Here is a 21,444-nt window from a genome sequence, read left to right as displayed (position 1 = left end):
CCTGCTCCAGATTTTGTGGACCCCATGAAAGGGGAAAGGGGAAGCTAAGGCTCAGAGAGGTTGTGTAACTTGGGGAAGCTCACACTGTCAGCAGAGACTAGGTCCCATGAGTAGAACCCAAGTTTTTTTATTTTATTATTTTTTCTTATGTTTATTTATTTTGAGAGAGAGAGAGAGCGTGAGAGAGCATACATGGGGGAGGGGCAGTGAGAGAGGGGGGACAGAGAATCCCAAGCAGGCTCCGCACTGACAGCAAAGAGCCCAGTGCCAGGCTCGAACTCACAAACTGTGAGATCACAACCTGAGCTGAAGTTGCTCAACCAACTGAGCCACCGGGGCACCCCAGGATCCAAGTTTTTGACTCCAGTTCAGCGCTCTTCCCATTCCACTGGCCGTCAGGGTCAGGGTCAGGGTCGGCCTCTGCAGTCACTTCACATCCTGATGCTGCCTGGAGAACACAGTTTTCTCCATAGCAGAGAATGCATTCCCTTGACGTCTCTGCCCAAATATCTAATAGACACCTCACAATACCCTAAACTGAGCCCCTGATTTATTGTTATCCAATGATACAGTTTTGAAAACAATTTTTGATGGTAGTTCGCGATGTGGTTTTGGAACGTGCCTTAGAAGGAATTCAAAGAATTGAGTCACATTCTTACAACAAACTCTTTCCCCACATACTTATTTTTGAGAATAAGGTTTCTCAGTGCTGACATCTGTAAATATGAAAAACAGGAACAGATTTGATGCTTAACCTTGTGCCATTCTAGCAATAAATATATGCCAATGGATACATGAACTGAGAAAATCCTCATAGATCTCATTATGAGATTCATTTCCAATAAAATTTTACTTTATACGTTTCAGAATTATTTTTAAAAATCCATAGTATATTTGTTGTTTTGGTCAATTGTGTACTACTGATAATTATTATAATTCAGATGGAATTTTCTTTTTAAATGTTTTAATGTTTATTTATTTTTGAGAGAGAGAGAGAGAGGGCGCGAGCGAGCCCGTGAGCAGGGAAGGGGCAGAGAGAGAGGGAGACAGAACCTGAAGCAGGCTCCAGGCTCTGAGCTGTCAGCACAGGGCCCAATGATCCTGACCTGAGCCCAAGTCAGTCGCTTGACGGACTGAGCCCCCCAGGCACCCCCAGATGGAATTTTCTGATACTTTGAACCACATGGACACGGGAAGCAGAACATTTTTTATATTTCCATTTATATCCATGTTTTGTTAGATATATGGTATGATGATGAATAAAAGACTTTGAATCGAATAATCTGCAGTAGGCTAAGATTCTGGAAGGGAGGTAAATAGGATAAAAATAAGAGTTCAAGGAATAAAAGGAACTATGCAAAATTTCTGATTCTGTAAATCTTTCATTCTTGCAAGCAACAGAGTGCTATATTTAAATTCACGTGGATACACTTAAAATAGTAAGTGCCTTTATAATTCCAATATTTACAAATTGCCATAAATTATCATGTTTGCAACTATTTAAACTTAATATGAACAATTTTAGACGTTAACTTAAAAATCGGCTTTGGAGTACATGATTCGTCTATGTTCTTTCGGGCGCAGGTGAACCTAACAAGTTTGACGGCCACTGGCATTAAGCGTTCTTGATGAGTCGCTCTGTAAAGGGGGCAAACGGGTAGGTAGCCGGAGGAAATTAGGGTACCAAGAGAGATTTTTGGTTTTTGGCTCGGCTTTGGTTTGCTTTTGTTTTTGAAGATAGGAGAAAACTCGAGAGCCGAGGGCAAGGATTTGGAAGCCAGGGGCAAATGATGGTGGGGGTGGGGGGTGGGGAGAAGGGAAGGGCATGCGCACAGAGTACCGGCGAAAGCAAGGCCTAAGAAAAGGGCCGGGGCGACCCCGCAGACCCCCAGGCGCGGGGGCGGGCAGAAGTCTGGCTGCCTTAGACGAGGGGGTGGGGGAACTAGGTGAAAAGTGTCCTTTCTGGCCCGATTGCACCTACCTCCGCAGTAATATCCCGGCCAAACGAGCCGCTGTGAGGAGAGCGAAGGTGCCGGGCTGATAAGAGAGTAGATGTGCAATGTCCTTTAGAGGAGCGGGGAAGAATCCTCCCGGGAAATCCTGAAGTTCCTCGCAGGAATTTATCGACACCAGGCAGCAAGGCAGCTTGCTCCCGTGCTGCGTTCCCGGGGCGGGACGCAGGTGAGGGCGGCCGGGGGTGGGCTTTAACCAGCTTGGGGGTTGCCAGGTGCGGCCCGGGACGGGTGTGGGGGATGGGGCACAGGAGTTGAGGCCGAGTAAAGGTGATGGAGGCTAGCCTTGGAGCTGCGGAGGGAGGACATAGGTATGGGTGATGGGAGCGATGGATTGTTAAAGCCGTGGGGGTGAGGTATGGATTTTTCTTTTCAAAATATTCATATATATATATATATGCCTTTGAGACTGTCCAATTCTTTTTTTTTTTTTTTTTCCTTTTTGCAATAGCCTCTGCGGTCATTTTCCCGTGAGGACTACCCTCCGCCTTTCGGGAGAAGGTGAGTTGCGCTTTTCCTAGCGCCTTTTCCGCCGGCCGCGAGGCCCGCGCCCGGTGGTGGGTCTCCGCCCGCTTTCCCGCGCGCCCGCCGCCCCCGGCAATGCACTCGGGCGGCTGGAGGCGGAAGGAGGCGCTGATTGGAGGCCTGAGTGCGGGGGCGGGGCCTGCCCCGGCTGCCGGGCGCCGAGACCCCGCGGTGAGCTCGTCGCGCGCCTTTCTGGGCGTCGTGGGCGCCGGAGCCCTGCCTCCGGCCCGAGTGTCCCGGGGTGGAAGTGAGGCCGGCTGGGACCCAGTTCCCTGCTTTTCATCCCCAGGCCCACAGTTTAGACTGCGGGTGCGGAATTCTGCGGCAGCGGCGCGCTTTCCTGGGAGCGTCTTTGGGGTGACCCCGATCACAGCAGCAGGGTTTTGTTTGGCGTGCTTTTCCCCAGCCCCCGCCTCGGGTGGGACGCTGGAGGGCGGGGCAGGCACGGGCCCAATGGGAGCAGCTCAGGGCTTCCAGCCAGGTCTGGTTTTGAAAAGAATGGGGTCAGTAGGGTGGTTGGTTGAACGTTAACTCTTTGTGGCGGTGGTTTATCCGTGGGGGAGGCGGCAGGACGATTTGGATCTCCAAGCTGCACAAAGCACAGCGTGCGGTCCTCCAGCCCCGTGTTTCGTGCTTTCTGCCACAGCCTGGGACGTTTCTGGAGAAAAAGGCGACTTCCAGCCCTTTCTAGTGACTTGTGCTCCAGCTCCTGGCTGTGCCTGCGTGGAATCCTCACACCCCTATGATGTAGATACTAGTCTGCCTTTTTTAAGATAAGGCAGTCGAGGCTTAGAGGGTTGAAGTGACGTACCCAGTGTCATCTAGAATTCGGCTTCGCCCAGATCTGCCTTAATAGCCTGGGCACTTTGTAATACTCCACCTGGGACATGCCCTCCAGGGGTAAGGGCTTTGCAAGGGTGGGGAGAGGAGGGAAACTGATGATTAGGGAATCAGTAAGTATCTGGGGAATGCTCAAGGCAAGGGAAGATTCCAGTGGTCATTTTTGTGTGTTGGCTTGTTTCTGTGTGATACAGGGAAGCATTCCCAGACGAAGTTAAATGTAACCTGGCCACTGAAGACGAGTAGGGAGTTCCATGGCTGAGACAGGTTCCAAGGGGCATGTATCGGTACCCACAGGATGGACTGACTAGAAGATTCTTAGGGAGCCCCCACCCTTTTATTTTACTGAGGAAATAAATAGAGGCCCAGAGAGGATGAGATCACAGAACAGGAATGACAAAATGGCCTGGAACACAGGTTCTCTACCCTTTAAGGTGTTCTCTGGATTTCTTAATAACTGAGGGTCCGACTTCTGTAAGAGTAGTTCACTTGTTTAGCACATACTAAATAAGTTACTTTATACACTTGCATTTCTTTTAGTCCTCATAACAACTCCATGAGGTATTGGACCAAATATAGTATTTTTACAAGTATTTTACAGAGGAGAAAATTGAGACAGAAGGAACTTACCCAAGATCACAGTGCAAATCTCAGCCCAGAGCCCAGGCTCTTGACTACTCTGTTATCTGTCATGATAAGGAAAGTAGATAAGGAAAGAAAGGCATGATGAAACAAAAAACAAAAAACCTTTCACAGTAGAAATGTGTCTCACCCCCACATTCAGATGAAGACCTGAGGCTCAGAGATGTCCGGTGCCCGAGGTCGCAGAGTGAAAAAGTGGTGGAACCGGCCCTGGAGACCAGTCCTGGGTTCTCTCTGCTCCGTCTAGTGTAACCCCGCCTTATAGAGAATTGATCACAGCCCTCCTTCTCCTGACTCCCATCTTTCTGACACTGCCCTTGGGGATTTTGGCCTCAGCAGGTAAAATAGCTCCACTTCTGGCTCCAGAAGGGGTCAAATACCACTTTTCCCATAATGAATTTCCTGCTCAAACAAGACAAGGACCTGGATCTCCTGGCTGCCAACGTGGTGATTTTCTGTGTTCCTCCTTGCTTTCTCCTGTGCAGCATGCCTTCGGGGGATCTGGATCACATCATCCCAGAAAACCAAAGTGTGAGATGCTTTTGGCTCTGCGACCCCTTAGAGAAGCCATTTGGTAAAGCAACTTTGGTTTAGGTTTGCAGGATGAGAATCAGGGGGGCAAAACCTGGTCAGGATAGCCGGCACCGTAGGCATGGGGCCTGCTGGAACTTAGAATCTCTTAAATCTGGGTGGAGAGTGACCAATAGATGGAGTTATGAATTGGGGGTGCAAAACTGAAGTCCCTCCCCCCCAAATATTTTTGTTCATGAGTGACCTAGTGGATGAGGTGCGTGCAGTTCTTAAAATTAATTTAGCCACTCTGGCTTGTCTTCACTGCTAACTAAAGTGTCTCTGAAGGCTTGGCTTCAAGAAGGGATATTTAGAAGGAGGGCTTCTACTGTGGAAGGCAGCTCTGCCCTCGATTACAGGAGGTCTGGGGGGGTTTTGAGCCCGCTCTGCCGCTCACTGGCTTTGTGACAGTGGAAAAGGCAATTCCCTTGTCATTCACTAACATTTCTTGTACTACTGTGGGCCTTGTCTAACAAGACAGCCCCTATAGTGGACACACTCACAACCTCGAGGGGGAAACCGACAAGGCCAGACATTGTGAGTGGATCCTAAACTACCCTGGGGTATGGGAACAGAGCCCCTGGAGGAGCTGATGGCAATAGGACCACAACAACCCTAGTAGTGGAGCCTTCATGAAAATTTGAAAAAGGTGCCAACCTCCGCTCCCCCCCCCCCTTTTTTTTCTGGGCATCCCCATATCAGATCGCACCGCTTGGCAGGCGGAGCCCTTTGGTGCCTCCAGTCACCGCCCCCCTGGACTGGTCACTCCTGCTTTGTGAACAGCTTGCAGATCTGAACACTGCAGCCCTGAATGTCAAGACCAAGGTGTAGAGGTCCAGCAGAAGACATAGGTGGAAGAGTCCATTTCAGGCCAAGGAATAAGCATGTGTAAAACCTGCAGGCTTGGGAAAGAGCTTCCTTCATTTGGGGACCTGCAGGTGGTTCACTGTGACCAGAAGGGAGAGTGCGTGGTGTCCTGGGGGCCTTGAAGAGACAAGGTTGGAAGATTGGCAGAGCCGTTTATTCACTTATGAAGTAAATAATCAGTGGGCGTCACTCCAAGTTCAGTATTGTAGACATGAGGGAAATAGTAGTGAACAAAGTCTTCACAGTCCCCTGCCCTGGAGGAATTTGTGTTGTAGTGAGATCCTGTTGGGCCTCTGGTGTCTGTTATAGTATCATAAGGGTCCTTCCCTCTAGGATTGTATGTAATGAGATAATGTGTGTAAAAACCCTTTGAGAACCGGAACTTCTGGATCATTCCTTTGAGTAAACACTCTTTTTTTTTTTAATTTATTTTTTTATTTTTTACATTTATTTATTTTTGAGAAACAGAGTGAGACAAAGCGTGAGTGGGGGAGGGACAGAGAGAGAAGGAGACACAGAATCTGAAGCGGGCTCCAGGCTCTGAGCCAGCGGTCAGCACAGAGCCTGATGCAGGGCTCGAACCCACGAACCGTGAGATCATGACCTGAGCCGAAGTCAGACGCTCAACCGACTGGGCCACCCAGGCACCCCTAGACACTCTTTAAAAAACATTTATTTACTTATTTATTTTGAGAGAGGGAGACAGCATGTGCAAGTGGGAGAGGGGCAGAGACGGGGGGGGGGGGAGAATCCCAAGTAGGCTCTGTGCTATCAGTGCAGAGCCCCATGCGGGGCTCGAACTCATGAACTGTGAGATCATGACCTGTGCTGAAATCTAGAGTTGGACACTTAACTGACTGAGCCACCCAGGTGCCCCAACACACTTTTAATCTTAATCTTTGTGGCCAGCACCAGTGCCCAGGCATTTGGGGGTCTGTTCCTGACACTAGGCACCTACCTGATCCTACTTTCTGGGTAGAAGTGACCTTTGGTCATGATCACAATGTGACACCTTCCCTTATCTGTTGTCATGGCCCATCCTGCCCAGGAGAGAAACCATCTCTTTGTGGGTCAGCTGAGCAGGCTGGCTAACCTGTGACTTTCTGGGGCCTGTATGGGAATTCACCAGCTCATCCTTAGGCTGGGAGCACCTGCTGTGGTCAAAGCTGCTTTCTCTTCTGGCTGTGGAGATGGAGAGTTACTTAAAACTTATGAACAAAAGGGAAGCTCCATCTCTGGGGTAAGAGTGGGCTGAGGGACTCCAGGAAGCCTTGTTGGGATGTCCCCAGCTTAGAAGCTGCATGGTCTGCTCAGTAGGTCAGATTCAGGTGAAAGGCTGCTTTTTAGGCCTGGGAACTGGTCTTCTTCCTCATTGTGTGGTTGTGGGCAAATCACTTCCTCTTTCTGGATATTAGGTCCCTCCTCTATTAACAAGAAGGTTTCACTTAGTGACGTGTGATCAGCAGAGCTCTTTGAATTCTTCTGTGGAACCCCAATATATAAACCAGATGAAAGCCATGGGGTTGTGGCCTGAGGTTCTGCTGATTTTAGCTTTAGATTTCAACTTGTCCTACTCATCCTCTCAGGACTTTTGAGTCCTAGACATTGCCCTGGAGGTATAGTGCAATTTAGTTTGAAACAACCGAATCAAACATTTTCCCTGTAAACTGGCTTCTCAGGTCCCTGGGCTCAAGGTAGGGGTGAAGGCAATTAAAAAGTCCTGTGATAATTTTATAATTTTGTGTATACATTAAGTGATTATCCAACGCTCTAGCCATTACATATAAACGTAATCCAGATTATCTTGATGGCCCTCCCTCACCCCTTTTTCTCATGGATAGACATGAAATTTCAGTCACTCCCTTGGCATTTATATGTATGACTGTGGCAGCAGCCTGAAAACATCTAAAATTTCTCCCATTTCACTTTCTGTGCAGTGTGTTTCCCAAACTGGGGAATCTGTGAATTTTTTTTTCTTTAAATGGGATGTATTTGTTAGAAGACATAAACAAGATAGGAATTTATTTCTTTCTCAAATATAAAGTCCAGATAGGCATCCCAAGGGGAACGATGGCTTCTCAAGCATCAGGACCTCAGCTTTTTCCATCATATTGCCCTGTAGTTCTCCACACATGCCTTCCATCTTGTGATCCAAGATGGCAGCCCCAGTTCCTGCCATTGAGTCTGTATTCCATCCAATAGGAAGGAGGAAAGGAGGAAAGGCAAGAGTCTACTGTTTCCTTTAAAAGGCAGAAGTTGCACACATCACTTCTTTTTATAGTTCCCTGCCCATAGTTTGGTCAAGTGGTCACCCCTACCTTCAAGGGATGCCAAGAAATCTCTTTAGCTGGACATTCTTGTGACCACCTAAAAATTCGTTCATGAACGGATAAAGAGGCCAAATGGAGATAGCTGCCATAGGATTTAGCCATTCCTCAAGCTTGAGAAATGCTAATTTCTACAGTTCTTTCTAGGTATGAAATTCTGTGATGTGAGTAGACTGTAAGGGATCTCAAGAGTTTAGCTAATCTGGGGGTGCCTGTGTGGCTCAGTCAGTTGAGTTAACCAACTCTTGATTTCAGCTCGGGTCATGATGCCAGGGTCATGAGCTTGAGCCCTGAATCAGGCTTCTGCTCCGAGTGTAGAGTCTTCTTGGGATTAACTCTCTCTTTCTGTCTCCCTGCGCCTCCCCAACTCGTGTGCTCTTTCAAAATAAATAAACATTAAAAAAAAGAATTTAGCTAATCCATTCTCCTTTATCAGATGATGAAGATATTAGGGAATCCATTTTACACGTAAGACAACCCAGGATGCACCGAGGTTAGGCAATTTGCCCAGAGTTAACTCAATAGCAAAGGGAGAAGTCAGTCACAGGGGTGGTGGGATTCCTTGGGCACGTGGAAGGGCTCATGTCTCTGTTCTTCATATTCCTACACCCATGACTACCCCTTTCCATTTATGCCATCATTTGGGAAGAATATGGTAGAGTCTGTCCCAGGGATCAGGATACCCTGAAAGGAACATGAGCTTTGGAGTTAGGTGTAGCTGACTTTCTTTTTTATTTTATTTTTTATTTTTAAATGTTTATTCACTTTTGAGAGAGAGAGAGAGAGAGAGAGAGAGAGAGAGAGAGAGAGAGAGAGAACACGAGCAGGGGAGGGGCAGAGAGAGGGAAACACAGAATCGAAGCAGGCTCCAGGCTCTGAGCTGTCAGCACAGAGCCTGATGTGGGGCTCGAACCCATAAACCGTGAGGTCATGACCTGAGCTTAATCACCTGAGCCACTCAGGCGCCCCAGGCATAGCTGACTTTCAATCCCTGTTCTCTGCTTACGGTTATGTGGCCTTAGGCAAGGCGTTTCATCTCCTGGCTTTACTTTCCTCATAGTTACAGAGAGATATTATCCATCTCAAGGATTTCTTCCTCCCCCACCGCCTTCTTTCTTTCCAGTCAGGGAGTGGAATAAGTGCAGGGACCTGGTAGGGGACTTAGTACACACAAGTGAAACCAAAGGTAGTTACCTTCCTTTCTTCCTTCCTCTTTTCTGCTCTTCTTTCATTTTCTCTCTTTTTCTTTCAGTCTCCTTTGATTGTATACTTTTTCCCACCAGCCTTAATAATCACAGGATCCAGAGGACTGAATAAGTGTAGTAGCTGGTACGCACCAGATTCTCTTCAGAATATGCGGTGCCCAGGAACAGTTTGCCCTGACTGGTGAGCTTCTAATTCCTTGTACTTTTTTTTTTTTTTTTTTGCATGTTTATTTTTTAAATCAGACAAGGAGGACTTTGCAGTTGTTCTCGGGTTTCCCCCCAATCGTGTCATCGTTGGACCCTGATGCAGCCATTTCCTTCCGTTCTACATGACTTCTGGACTCTATATAATTTCATGCTTACTGTGGGTTTTTTCTCTTCCTTGTCTTTAGCTAGAGTTTTCTGTGAGCTCCTTGAGGATAGGGAATGGACATCTGTGTATTCCTGCAGCTTGGTCCACGGCCTGGATGTGATGTCCCAGAAGTCTGTGGGGGAGCATGGATCTGGAGAAGCCATGTCTTCCCACCTTCACATGGAAGCTTGAAGCTCCATGGAGGTGAATTTCCTTTGAGCAAGGGCTCCGTACTGCACTCTGCGTTCATCACAGTACCTGCTGGGAACAGAGGGGGAAAAGGAGTAGAGGGAAGAGGGAGCAAGAGAGAAGGTGGGAAATCACCACTGATTCAGCCCCGAAAGTGCCCGCCTTTAGGTAAATGCTATCTGACTCCATCTTGACTACAGGAATGTGAGATAATATCTGCCCTGTGGAGGGTGGGATTGAGGCCCAGGAAGGTGAAGTTCACACAGTACACAGGAAGCAGAGTGAGAAATGAAACAAGGTCTGTGAAGCCGAGGCCACGCTCTTATGCTTGAACCACGAGTCAGAGTTACTGACACGGTCAAGTGTGAGAATTAAATGGGCTGCGTAGGAAGCCAGACCACTTTAAGAAATTTCTCCCAACAACACTAAGGAAGCTACGTGACCCTTTCGAGATGTGCACTCTGTGAGTGCTAAGTCCCTCTCAGCTCTACAGTGCTGGGATTGTCTACCTCTCCCTGAATTCCTCAACCTGACAGGGTGAGCCATTTAAAAACCGATTCTTCCAGGAGCAGCAGAGTCTCTCGAATCATCAGGGTCAGGCCAAGCAGACTTATCTGGAGGTTTTGAGGGGATTTCTCTTAATTGATTGGGGTGAAGAGTTCAGAGCTAAGTTGGAGGATTGGCTTTTCAGCTCCAAGCTGCAAGAGACTGGAGCTTGGCACTATTCCAGGTTGTCCGATGAGGCTGGTCCCTGCCTCCCCTTAAGCAGCCCACTGGAGAGCACCTACCAGCACCCTCTGCTCCCTGGAGAGTACGGAGGTGGCCACTCCACAAGGAATAAATATGTTTAGTCCCCAGAGAAACCATGTCAAATTTCCGGGGCTTTCCTATTTCGATTATGCCCACTGCCCGGAGAGTTTTCTGTGTTCTTTTGTTTTTGCCTCTCTCTCTCTCTGTCTCTCTGTCTGTCTCCCTCTCCCCCTCCTCCTTACTTTCTTTCTCCCCTTCTCTCTCTCCCCCTCTCCCTCCCCTTTTTTCCTTCCCTTCTTCCTTCCAGGTATTTTATTATTCTAGCTTTAAAAACATTTAGGGCCATAAGAAATTTTGAATTATTATGCTCTCCAGAGTCTAGCTTACAGTGATTTTTATGTCTTCTGAACGTGGGTGTGTTTTGACTCTTCTTTATTCATTTAACTAAGATTCATTAATAATAGCAAGAGTTTCAATGGGGAAAACTTACTTACAGATGGATACCAGACACCAATCTTTCAGGTACTACCAAGGACTACATTCTTTCAGTCAACACATGTTTCTTGAGCATCTCGTCCTTTCCGGCACCATCACGGAACACTGGGATTCAGCAGTGACCAGGGCAGGTCCCCTTCTTCGTGGAGCACACACTGTAGTTAGAAACACAGACAGTAGGCACATAAACAAATACGTTAACATCTTTTTCGAGTTATGTCATTACATTTTCAAAATACCCTCACCTGCAGGTGTGCAGAAATACTGACGTGCAGACAGTGAACTCACCTGCCCAAAAAGAAAGGAGAAGTTGGAATGCAGCCCAGCCTGTGGTCTTTCTAGCACCCAGTGAGGCTTCTTACTATGAGCCCAGAGGCGGATGTACTCTGAAGCCGTAAAGCTTAACTCCAGGGTCCGTCACTTGTACGGGCCCTTTCTAAATTCACTTCATATCTAATTTTTCATCCTTTTCTTAATGAGGACCTCGCAAAACCTAGACCAGTCGTCACTGACATAGGATTCAGAGACCATTTTAACTTTCCATAGGAACTCAAAACCAGTGGAGGAGACAGATATGAAAAGAAATCATCCCAGTTCGTAGAGATAAGACCTCTAAATGGAGGTGCCATGGACTGAAGTTTGTCCCCCTCCCCTAAGTTCATATATTGAAGTCCTAACCCTGAATATGACTGTATTTGCAGGTATGACCTTTAGGGAGGTTATTACGTTAAATGAGGTTATGAAGGTGGGTGCCTGGTCCAATAGGATTGGTGTCCTTGTAAGAAGAGGCAAAGATACCAGGAAGCTCTGTTCCCATGCACACACACAGGAAAGACCACGTGAGGTCACGAGAGAAGGCGACTGTCCCTAAGCAGCAAGAGAGCTCTCATCAGAAACTGAATCTTCCTGCATCTTGGTCATGCATTTTAGCCTTCAGAACTGTGAGGAAATAAACTTCTGTTGTTTGCACCACTCAGCCTGTGGTATTTTGCACCCCGAGCAGACTAGTATACGAGGGATGCACAAGGAGATGGATTTGAGGCGGGGGAAGCCTTCCAGGCGTAGGAAACAGTCTGAGGAGAGGCACAGAGAGCCGAGAGAGCTCGGCATGACTGCAGACCCATGAGCAATACCGGTGCACCCTTGAGGAGTATGAAGGCAGAGACCAACAATGCCAGGCAGGTGGGGGGAATTGCAAAAGGTGTGGCGTGCCATGCTGCAGAGGTTGGGTTTTATCTGGCAGATGTGGGAGTGTCCCCAGCTTGCTCAGAGCAGGGGAGAGTCAACACCGTCCTGGTAGCTACACGGAGGAAGATGCATGGGAGGGCGGGAGACTAGTCAGCCAGCTAACGCAATAGCCTGGCTCTGAACCAGGTCAGTGGTGGGACAGGGAGAGGCACGTATTTAGGATCTGGCAAGAGACAATAAATTTTTTTTTTTTAACGTTTATTTATTTTTGAGACAGAGACAGAGCATGAACGGGGGAGGGTCAGAGAGAGGGAGACACAGAATCTGAAACAGGCTCCAGGCTCTGAGCTGTCAGCACGGAGCCCGACGCGGGGCTCGAACTCATGGGAGATCATGACCTGAGCTTAACTGACTGAGCCGCCCAGGCGCCCCCTGGCAAGAGACAATAGAGAGAGGGAGGAGCTAGGATCACACTTGGGTTCTCATTTGGCTGTCAGGATGGATGGTGTTTAAAATGTTTTGGCCATGTCTAAAGTAACTTGACTATATATGTAGACTCAATTTACTTCCGAGGAAATGGGTTTGGAAGTCTTAGGTCTTAAAGGCATATCAGTTGGAATTGTGCTCCAGTCCTAGATCTGTAGGTTTGGTCAACGGGGTGCTCTGCCATTACAAAGCATTGGAGGGAGTCAGGGTCCAGCTTGGTAACTACTTGGCTTGGCACACACAACACTTTTGTCCTGACCTTGGTCTTGGTCCTAATCCACTTGGCTGTTTACCTCTGAGTGAACCATTTGTTGTCTCTGGGCCTCAGTCTCACCTTTTCAAAAAGGAACCACTTGGGTTAAGTGATCCTTAATTTACATTTTAGTGCGTCAGTGTTTAATCAACCTTTGTGTGAATCAAGATTTGGAGAAGAGTAGAGTTTCATTTCCAAGGACAATACCTAATTTGGTCCTGAATGACAAGTTTTAATAACCCCATGTCGTTCCAGCTCCAGTTATACTCCTAGATTCCTAGGGGACTCTAGAGGGAAGAAGAGATTTGGAAGCTAGCTGGTGCAGCTTCTTTATTCCACACTTGAAGAGACTGAGAAACGGGAAAAGCATTGTCCAAGAGCGTCATACAGCTAGTTAGAAGCAGAGCCAGGAACTGAACCCCGATTAGGGGTGGGGCGGGTGTGGGGGTTGACTGTGCACTATATGACTATAGATGCTGATGTGAGTAGTAGCTCCTTGAACTATGCAAGGTGGAGGTCCTGGTCGTGACCCCTATTTTGGTGCCACCCTCACTTTGTGTATCTAATTGTTTACAATGCCTTCTCAACCCCCCTGGATACCTAGCCCCCTCTCTTCTTCCCTTTTACCTGCCTGGTAGAACTCTGTTCGTCCTCTACAGCAGTACAGGTTGCTGTGCTGCCCTTTGTACGTGCCTTTATGGCTATATGTACTTAACCCATTACATAAAAATTGGTGTTTTACTCATTTTCCTACAGTTGACCCAACAAGGGTGGGAACCGTGTCTTATTTATCTCGGTACTTCTAACATCTAGCCCAGGTACTTAATTAATGTCTGTGGAAAGAGTGAATACAACAGCTGAATAATGATGGAATGAATGAATGAATGAATGTAAACTGAGGTTTGCTGGAGATTATACCATCAGAAAAGGCTTAGGAAGCCATGCGCCCGCCATGAGGGGTAAAGGAGACCAGGGTTTTCCTCTCAGCTGCTTATTTCTTGGACTCACAGGTCATCACCCTCATTAAGGATAGCTCCCCTAAGCTGTAAGCAGGAAATGCCTCGATATCAGGCCCGATGGCCCATATTGAAGACATAATCCTTTGGCCCATGACTCACCAATGGATTCCAGAAGGCTCAGTGTGGGTGGCCTTCCTCAATCAATCAATGGTTGGGCGTCCTAGCTTGTGATTGGATCCCCTTCCTGCCACCCAAGCTTATAGGTCTCTCAGATGCAGCCTGTATGGAGACCTCTGGCCATGAGGCCTGCTCAATTTCTAACCACCCACCAGGAGACTCGGAATCATCCATAAAAGCTAGATTTTATGAGCACTGACACCCCTTGAGCGTGGTCATTATGATTATTTAACATTTATGAGACACCCTTGGTGCGCTGGGGGCAAGGGAAAGGCAGTTTGGCAGCTTCAACACAAACGGATGTTTCTCTGTGACCCCTCAAAGGTGCTCCCTCCCACCCAGATTAGTTCATTTGCAGCCGTGCTCAGGAGCTTCCGTAGGCCAGGGCAAAACTCACTTAATGCATCCTATGTAACATTTAACCCAGGCATTCTCAGGAAAACCTGTTAACCGAATCCCAACCAAGGAGACCATTTAACCAGATTTTGATTCTTGCATGTCTGTTGGTTTGTTCTCTGAGTGATGTTGACGTGCAGAGTCCTTCTTTCTTTCTCATTCAATAAAATATATGGACTTCAGACTTTATGCCAGACTGTGTCTGGTCTTGGCATTATAAAAATATATAGAAATAAATAAGACAGCCCGTGCCCCTAGACAACTCAAGCATGGAAAGAAAAATATAGTATTACAGGTCATATATAAGAGCCAAGTTCACAGAAGAGTGGAGGCTTACCAAGAGGGAGCAGTCACCTCCCTCTCCTGTCAGGGCACAGGCTAGGAGAGCTTTGCAGGAGGAAAAGCTCAAGGTGGCATTTGATTGATGACAATTTCAGAGTGGGTGGATGTGGACCTTACAGACAGAGGGAATGACTGAGCAAAGGTATGAGAGGGTGAAATGGCATAGCATATTCGGGAATCCTAAACCATGCAGACAGGCTGGGATCTGCAGTGTGAGGGGGTGAGGTGGGAAGTCTAGGCAAAGACTGCATTATAAAGGGCCTTGCCCATAGTTGAAAAAGTGTGGTCGCTACTGCTGCATTTGGAAACCCTGTCACGCTTCTGGAAATGCACTCTTCACTTGATTTGGTTGACATCATTCTCTGGTGGAGCAGCTTTTACCTCTCTGGCTGGTCCCCCTCTGTCATTTGCATGGGGTTGTCTTTCTCTGCCCACCTTTTAATGTCAGTGTTCTTTCAAGGTTTCCTCCACTATTTTTCTCACTCTAGACCACCCTCTGGGGAATTTTCCCACTGCATTGATTCCCCCAAATGATATCTCTCATTCGGGCGAGAGCTTTCCCTGAACTCTAGAAGCGTACATAGACCCAACTGCCTAGTGAAGTCTCTTCCTGATGCAGGTGGCTGTCTGCTCCCTAAACCTTCACTCATCCTGTATTTCCTATGCTTATAAAAGTCATCACTATCCAGCCTCTTGAACTTGGAATTACCCTAGACTCCTCATTTCCACTCGAGTTACATCAAGTCCATTAAAATTCTTTCCTTCATTCGACCCTTACTCAGTTCTTACTTTCTGCCAAGGCTGTGACTAGCAGCTGGTGGTGTAGACACGAGTAGAACACAGCTCTGGCCCTTGAGGAGCTCACAGTCAAATGAGAGGAATCGCACATGAATGGCTGGCTGTCACTCTGGGTGCACCATGTCACAACAAAGGGCCGTGGGAAGATGACTTACTCGGGTCCTAAAAGGTGCTGGAAAAGTACCTACCCTTGCCAGGTGTGCTGGAGCAGGGTGAGGGAGGCCTGGCAAGGCTTCCTCACGGGGATGATATCTGTGCTGTGCCACAAAGAATGAGAAGGAGTTAGGTAGGGGCGGGGTGAGGGGGGTGGGGTGAGGGAAGGGAGGTGTCCCAGGAAAAGGGACCTTGTGGTTCCTGATAAAGAGTTTGGATGTATCCCTAGGGAAATCGGGATTCAGCAGTAGGAGCAGAGAACTGACCTGATCAGGGTAACTGTGTGGGAAGATGGCACCAACAGGGAGGGTAGGTTGCAAGTGTGTGTGTGTGTGTGTGTGTGTGTGTGTGTGTGTGTGTGGTGGGGGGGAGGAAGGTTGCTGCTGTAGTTAGAAGGTCATGAGCGAGGCGATAAGGTGCTCGCAGGAGTGCAGGTGTTCCGGGAATGGAGAGGAAGGGATACCGGGAGACATTTCTCAAGTGGAATCAGCTACTTTTGTTCATCTTTTGAATAGGGGAATGATGCAGAGATAAAACGAAGATGCTTAATTACTTTTCTAGCTGAATGATACGTGAATATTGGTGCTTCCTGAGAACACGGGAGTGGAAGTAAGCTTGGGGGGATAAGAGCCCTCGTTTTTAGACCAATTGAGGTATTTTACTCAAAAATGCTTTGTAAGCTTGAAAGAGTTTTTCTTTTTCACATGGGGACTGGGGCTCTGGGATCTGACCTTGACCTCTCCAGGTGGAATCCAGACCCTTGACCTGGGCACAGAGGCCCAGGACGGAACAGAGGGCTGTTTTGCAACATGGGCAGCAAGGATGGAAGTCACAGCGATATTCACACTGAGGAGAGTGACCTTTGCTGGCCTATAGGCTGCCGGCCACGCTGGGACTTGTGCTCTCTGCCATCTCCTGCTGGGAATACTGGGCCATTTGGGCAAACCCCCATCCATGTCAGTGAGTCAGAAGCTTCTGGAACTCCATCCACCCCACACTTATTCCTGTCCACCTCCACGTGTTTCCCTGTGGAAGGGGCTGCTCTGTTTGGCGGATTCATCGTCCGTCTGCTATCTTCCAGCTCGATCCTCCAGAAAAGCTCTGGTCTTCCAGGGAAAGGGGCTTTGAAGACTAAAGTGCAGTTCTCTGGAAAAATGGATTTTTGGGCTATGTCTGTATAATGGTTTTCTCCTTTTTTTGTTTTGCTTCTTGTTTATTTTGTTTTAAAGGGCAGGTGTTTCCTGCTGTCTTGGAACAGAGCGGCGTGTCTCTGGTATTTGTCTGGAGTAATGGGACAGAAACTATCTAGGCTTGCACACAAACTCTACCCCCCCAAATTATAAAACAGTGTGGGACTTTGGGGAAAGCCCTGAACTCGAGGGACCTGGGAGCCCAGAGGGAAGCACGTTTAAGCTTAGTCTGTAGGTCAGCCAAGTCTGTTTCAGAGGAGATGGCATCTGACCTGAGCCTTGGAGGATGAGTCCGCCGGGTGTGAGAGTTGGGGCGCACAGGAGAGGTGGACCACCTCGGCCGCATGGAATGTGCTTTCCTCATAACTTCTCATGGCGTGCTGTCTTACTTCTTCCGGGCTTCAAATGTCACCTCCCCACAGGCATTTGGTCTGAGTACTTTGGTCCCTCTATTCCTTTACCTTGATTTAGTTTCCTTAATATCACTTATCATGACCTGAAATCATCTTATATATATTTTTGTGGATTTACAGCCTGCCTTCCCTGTGGGAATGTAAGCGTGATGTGGGTGGGGACCTCCTCTGTCTTGTTCAGTGTGGCGTCCCCCTTGCCTCCCGCCTGATGCCGGATTAGTTTGCTCGGTTTGCCATAACAAGAGACCAGAGAGTGGGCTGCCCAAATGACAGAAATGTATTTCCTTGCATTTCTGGAGGCCAGTAGTCCCAGATCAGGGCATAGGCGGGATTGGTTCCTTCTGAGGCCCGTGAGGAAGGATCAGTTCCATGTCTTCCTCCTAGCCTCTCGTGGTTTGCTGGCAGTCTTTGGTGTTCCTTTTCTTGTAAATATCTCACCCTGCTCTCTGCCTTCATCTCTATGTGGCCTTACCCCTGAGTGTGTGCGTCTGTGTCCAAATTTTCCCTTTTTGTGAGGACCCAATTCATATAAGGTTAGGGGTGCACCCTGTTTCCGCCATGACCTCAACCTAACCAATCCTATCTGCGATGACCCTATTTCCAAATAAGATCATATCCTGAGATATTGGGGGCTAGGACCTCAAGATACGAATTTTGGGTGGGTGCAATTCAACCCACAAAAGGCACACAGTAGGTAGTCAAAATATATTTGTCAAGTGAAGGAATGCATGGATGAAGGCACAGAGGCAAGAAGCAGCTCGGCGGGGGGCTGGTGGGGAGGCGGCCTGTAGGGAGCTCTGGGTTGTTTGGGGTTCTTGGTGCTTCAGGGGCAAGGCAGGGACTGGTGAGAGCTGACACCCAAGAGGTATGTGTGCCTCCTCCTCAGCATGGGAGAAACACTCAGTCAGAGTGTTGCATGATCCTAACTGCTGCTGGTGGGGAGGTAGGCGTGTGACTGTCTCCGTGTGCGCATCCCTGCTCCTGCAGGCCTCCCTCCACCGCACAGCGGAGCTGCGTCAGCACTTTGGGCCAGCACCGTCCTGCTTACAGAGGGCCACATGGGCCCCCGCTTACTCAGCAGGCTCCGGAGGCCGAGTCTTGTGGGAGACACTGCCACCAGGCCGTCTCTCCTTTATATCGCAACAATAGGCTGCCCTCTGCCCTCTGATAAACAGCCCGTCCTTCACGAGCTGACATCAGGGACGGGTTGGCGGGGGTTCTGAAACATTTCCTTCAGGGTCATAACCACGGAGACACGATGTCTGATTAATCAACCCTGGTGATACAGCATGGGCAAGGTAACAGCACATAAATAGCATAGGAACCCAAGATTAATGTGGAAATGTCCCTGAGATATCAGGATAGGAAATTGCGAAGGAGCCAAGGGGGCTCCTTGGAGAATGAGCTGGAAGTCAGAGGGAGATAAACTTGGGGTGAAGTGGAAAAGAGCTCTGACTTGAGCCCAGCCTCTGCCACCTGCCAGCTGTGAAGTCAACCTCCTGCCGTGACTCTTGGTTCCCATAGCCTAAAGGTGGGGATTGTGTGACCCATGATGTAGTGGAAATGAGAACACATAGATGAGACTTGAACGCAGAGGCTGGCATGTAGCAGGAGCTCAGTGCACGGCAGCTGTAATAGCTCACATAAACTGAGTGCTTACAAATGGGCGAGGCACTATTCTAAGTGATTTAACCCCACGAGGTAGGTAAGGTCAGACAACTCATTTTGCAGTTGAGGAAACAGGTTCGGGTGATTTAAGTCAGTGCCCAAGGTCACCTTGCTACCAGGTGATGGAGCTGAGATTCGGGTTGAGGCAGTCAATCCTAAAGCTTGTGCTTTGGACTATTGTGCTATGTAATTATTGGCACAGTTACAACCGGTGTTGGTATGCTTTAGCTATAAAGTGAGAATTTGGGGCATTTTCAATCAAGAAAACTGAAAGGTAGAGAAATAACCAAAGTTATTAAGCAATTCCCAGGTGCCAGGTGATAAAATACTTATCTCCATTACCCCCCCCTCCCCCCATGCAGCCTGGAAAAGATGTATTATCTTACTTGCATTTTAGGAATAAGTAAATTAAGACTCAGAAATATCGAACAGCTGAGATTCACACCCAAGCGTCTCTGGGCCCGAAGCCCAAGGTCTGTCCACTGCACCCACTCACTGCTTCCAGGAAATTTGCTCAAGTTAACGTGGAAGGGGCGGCACGTCACCGAGAGCCCTGTCCCCAAGGGATGACTAATACATGGAGGCTCTTTTTGACTCGTGTCAGAGCTGACGGTTAGGTAAGGATGACCATTAACAAGTTTGCAAGACGCTGGGTCCAAAACGAGTAACAAGTCAGACTCCCAGAGGAAGTTAAGAGGGCAATAGGAAAAATACTGCTGGTCTGATGGTCTGTGAAGTGCTGAGGAAACATTGGTGAGTAAGGAAGATGGATAGGAGAGCCTATATTTAAAACTGGCCGGAGGTAGAGAAGGAAGCCATCAACCTAATTTTAGAAAGCCTCAGACTCTGAGGCTCCTAAGGTACGAGACAAGGACCTCAGTGAAGATTACTTGTCATTTATCATCCACTGGCCCTCAGAGGAGGGGCTGGCATGGAAAAAGGACGGACTTCAAGGTCAGATAGATCTAGTGTTGAGCTGTATGTGATCAAGTGACTTATTTCAGCTCTCTCAGGCTTGGTTTTCTCATCTATAAAATGGGACGGTAGTATCTGCCTGACAGAGCTTTTGTTAAGGATGAAGTGAGAAAAGGTTGAAAGGGCCTGATGAATTGCCTGGCCTGTGGTGGGCACTCAGTTAATGTTCACTGAATGAGTCTCGTGGGGAGATGAAATGTTTGTAAAAGGAAATCTTCATTGACTCATGATCAGAGCACCACCAGGAGGATCTAATTTCTTTAGATCAGAAGAGAGATTTTCACGTCTACAATGTTCAGCCTTATTCAGGCTTACTACACACTAAAGGCTTTAAGAGTGGTTATTAACTGCATGACTGTAGATGAGTGTATTCAAACCCTGGCATAAATAAAATATTGTTGCCAATTTCATAGCACACTCTGAAGTTCACATTATAGGATTTTAACATCATTAACCTCTTTTGTCCCCAGTATTGAGGAATCTTTATGGCTTTTTTTTTTTTCTGAGTCTAACAGTAATATAAGGTGGTTGAAAATAATTTTGTGAATTCAGGATGATATGAAGTAGCAAGTGAAAGAATCCTTTCTAATTGGACTTCCCAGACATAACAATGTTTTGTCATATGCATACGCTTCCAGACTTTATTCTCTGTTCGCATAAACATGTATGTTGCAGTCTACACACATGTGGACACACACACATACACACACACCCCACTTAGTGCAGAATCTTGATTTTTAGCTGAGCATTTTGCCACCTGGAATAAAGACTACCTTTCCCAGTCTCCATTCCAACAAGTCGTGTGCATGTGGCTAACTTCTGACCAATAGCAGATAAGCAGACAGACTGTGCAACACCGAGAAGGTTGCTTAAATGAGGCTAAGTCAGGTGGGAGGTGCATCTTTTTAGCTCATTTCCTGTCTCCTCCTAGCCTACAAAACAGATGTGAAGGAGAGTTCCAGCAGTCATCCTAGGCCATGAGGGGACCCTGAGGATGGAAGCTACACGTTGGAGGCCACAAGAAAGTGTCTGAATCATTGACAGCTTAAAGGAACAGCCACACCACTTCTGATCGTCCTTCTTTGGGCTCTCTTTAACATTGGAGAATAACCCCCTGTGAGCTTAGGCCACTATGATGAAGTCATCTGCGCCTGATACTGAATGCAGTTTCTAAATGACACCTAGTTCTCTCCCACCCCTTCCGCTTAACTTTATATTGTAGATATTTTCCCTGTTAGCACATTGAAAAATCTGTATTCTTCCTCATGATTAAATATTCCCGCATAAGGATTTACTCAGTCCCTTATTGATCAATCTCGTAAGGCCTTTTCAATTTTTGGAAATTATAAACAGTGTGAGACATAAATCTTTGTGCCCACGGTAATGTTTTCTTAGGATAAGAAGAGGGATTTTAGGGTTAACTTGTTTGTGCACCTTCAGTTGGTAATTTAAAAATGGATAAATACATTTGTGTTTACACAAATACACAGTACACAATACAATGTGTTGCCAGATTGTCTCCAGAAAAGTTGTGAGGTATACTTCTTTAGGTAGAATTAAAAAAATTTTTTTTGGTGAGATTTTTCATCCGTGCAAGGCACAGAGAATAACATTAAAAACACCTGCATACTCGCTCTCCAGTTTAAGAAGTAGAACTCCTCCACAGTTCTCT

At 47.5% G+C, this 21,444-nt stretch overlaps 1 long non-coding RNA gene across 1 annotated transcript; it reads left to right on the top strand.

Moving 5' to 3' along the window:
- The first annotated feature begins 1,943 nt into the window (after window positions 1-1,943).
- On the top strand, window positions 1,944-21,082 carry LOC121027196 (uncharacterized). Its single transcript, XR_005788602.1, has 3 exons — window positions 1,944-2,181; window positions 2,464-2,513; window positions 20,704-21,082. It is a non-coding gene; the product is annotated as an uncharacterized LOC121027196 (long non-coding RNA).
- Window positions 21,083-21,444: the final 362 nt, after the last annotated feature.

This window comes from Herpailurus yagouaroundi, unplaced genomic scaffold (genome assembly GCF_014898765.1).
Source record: "Herpailurus yagouaroundi ecotype Mexico unplaced genomic scaffold, PumYag 77, whole genome shotgun sequence".
Classification (NCBI taxonomy): Eukaryota; Metazoa; Chordata; class Mammalia; order Carnivora; family Felidae; genus Herpailurus; species Herpailurus yagouaroundi.
The sequence above is the reverse complement of the archived record's forward strand: the minus strand, read 5'-3'. Positions and strand labels throughout refer to the sequence as shown.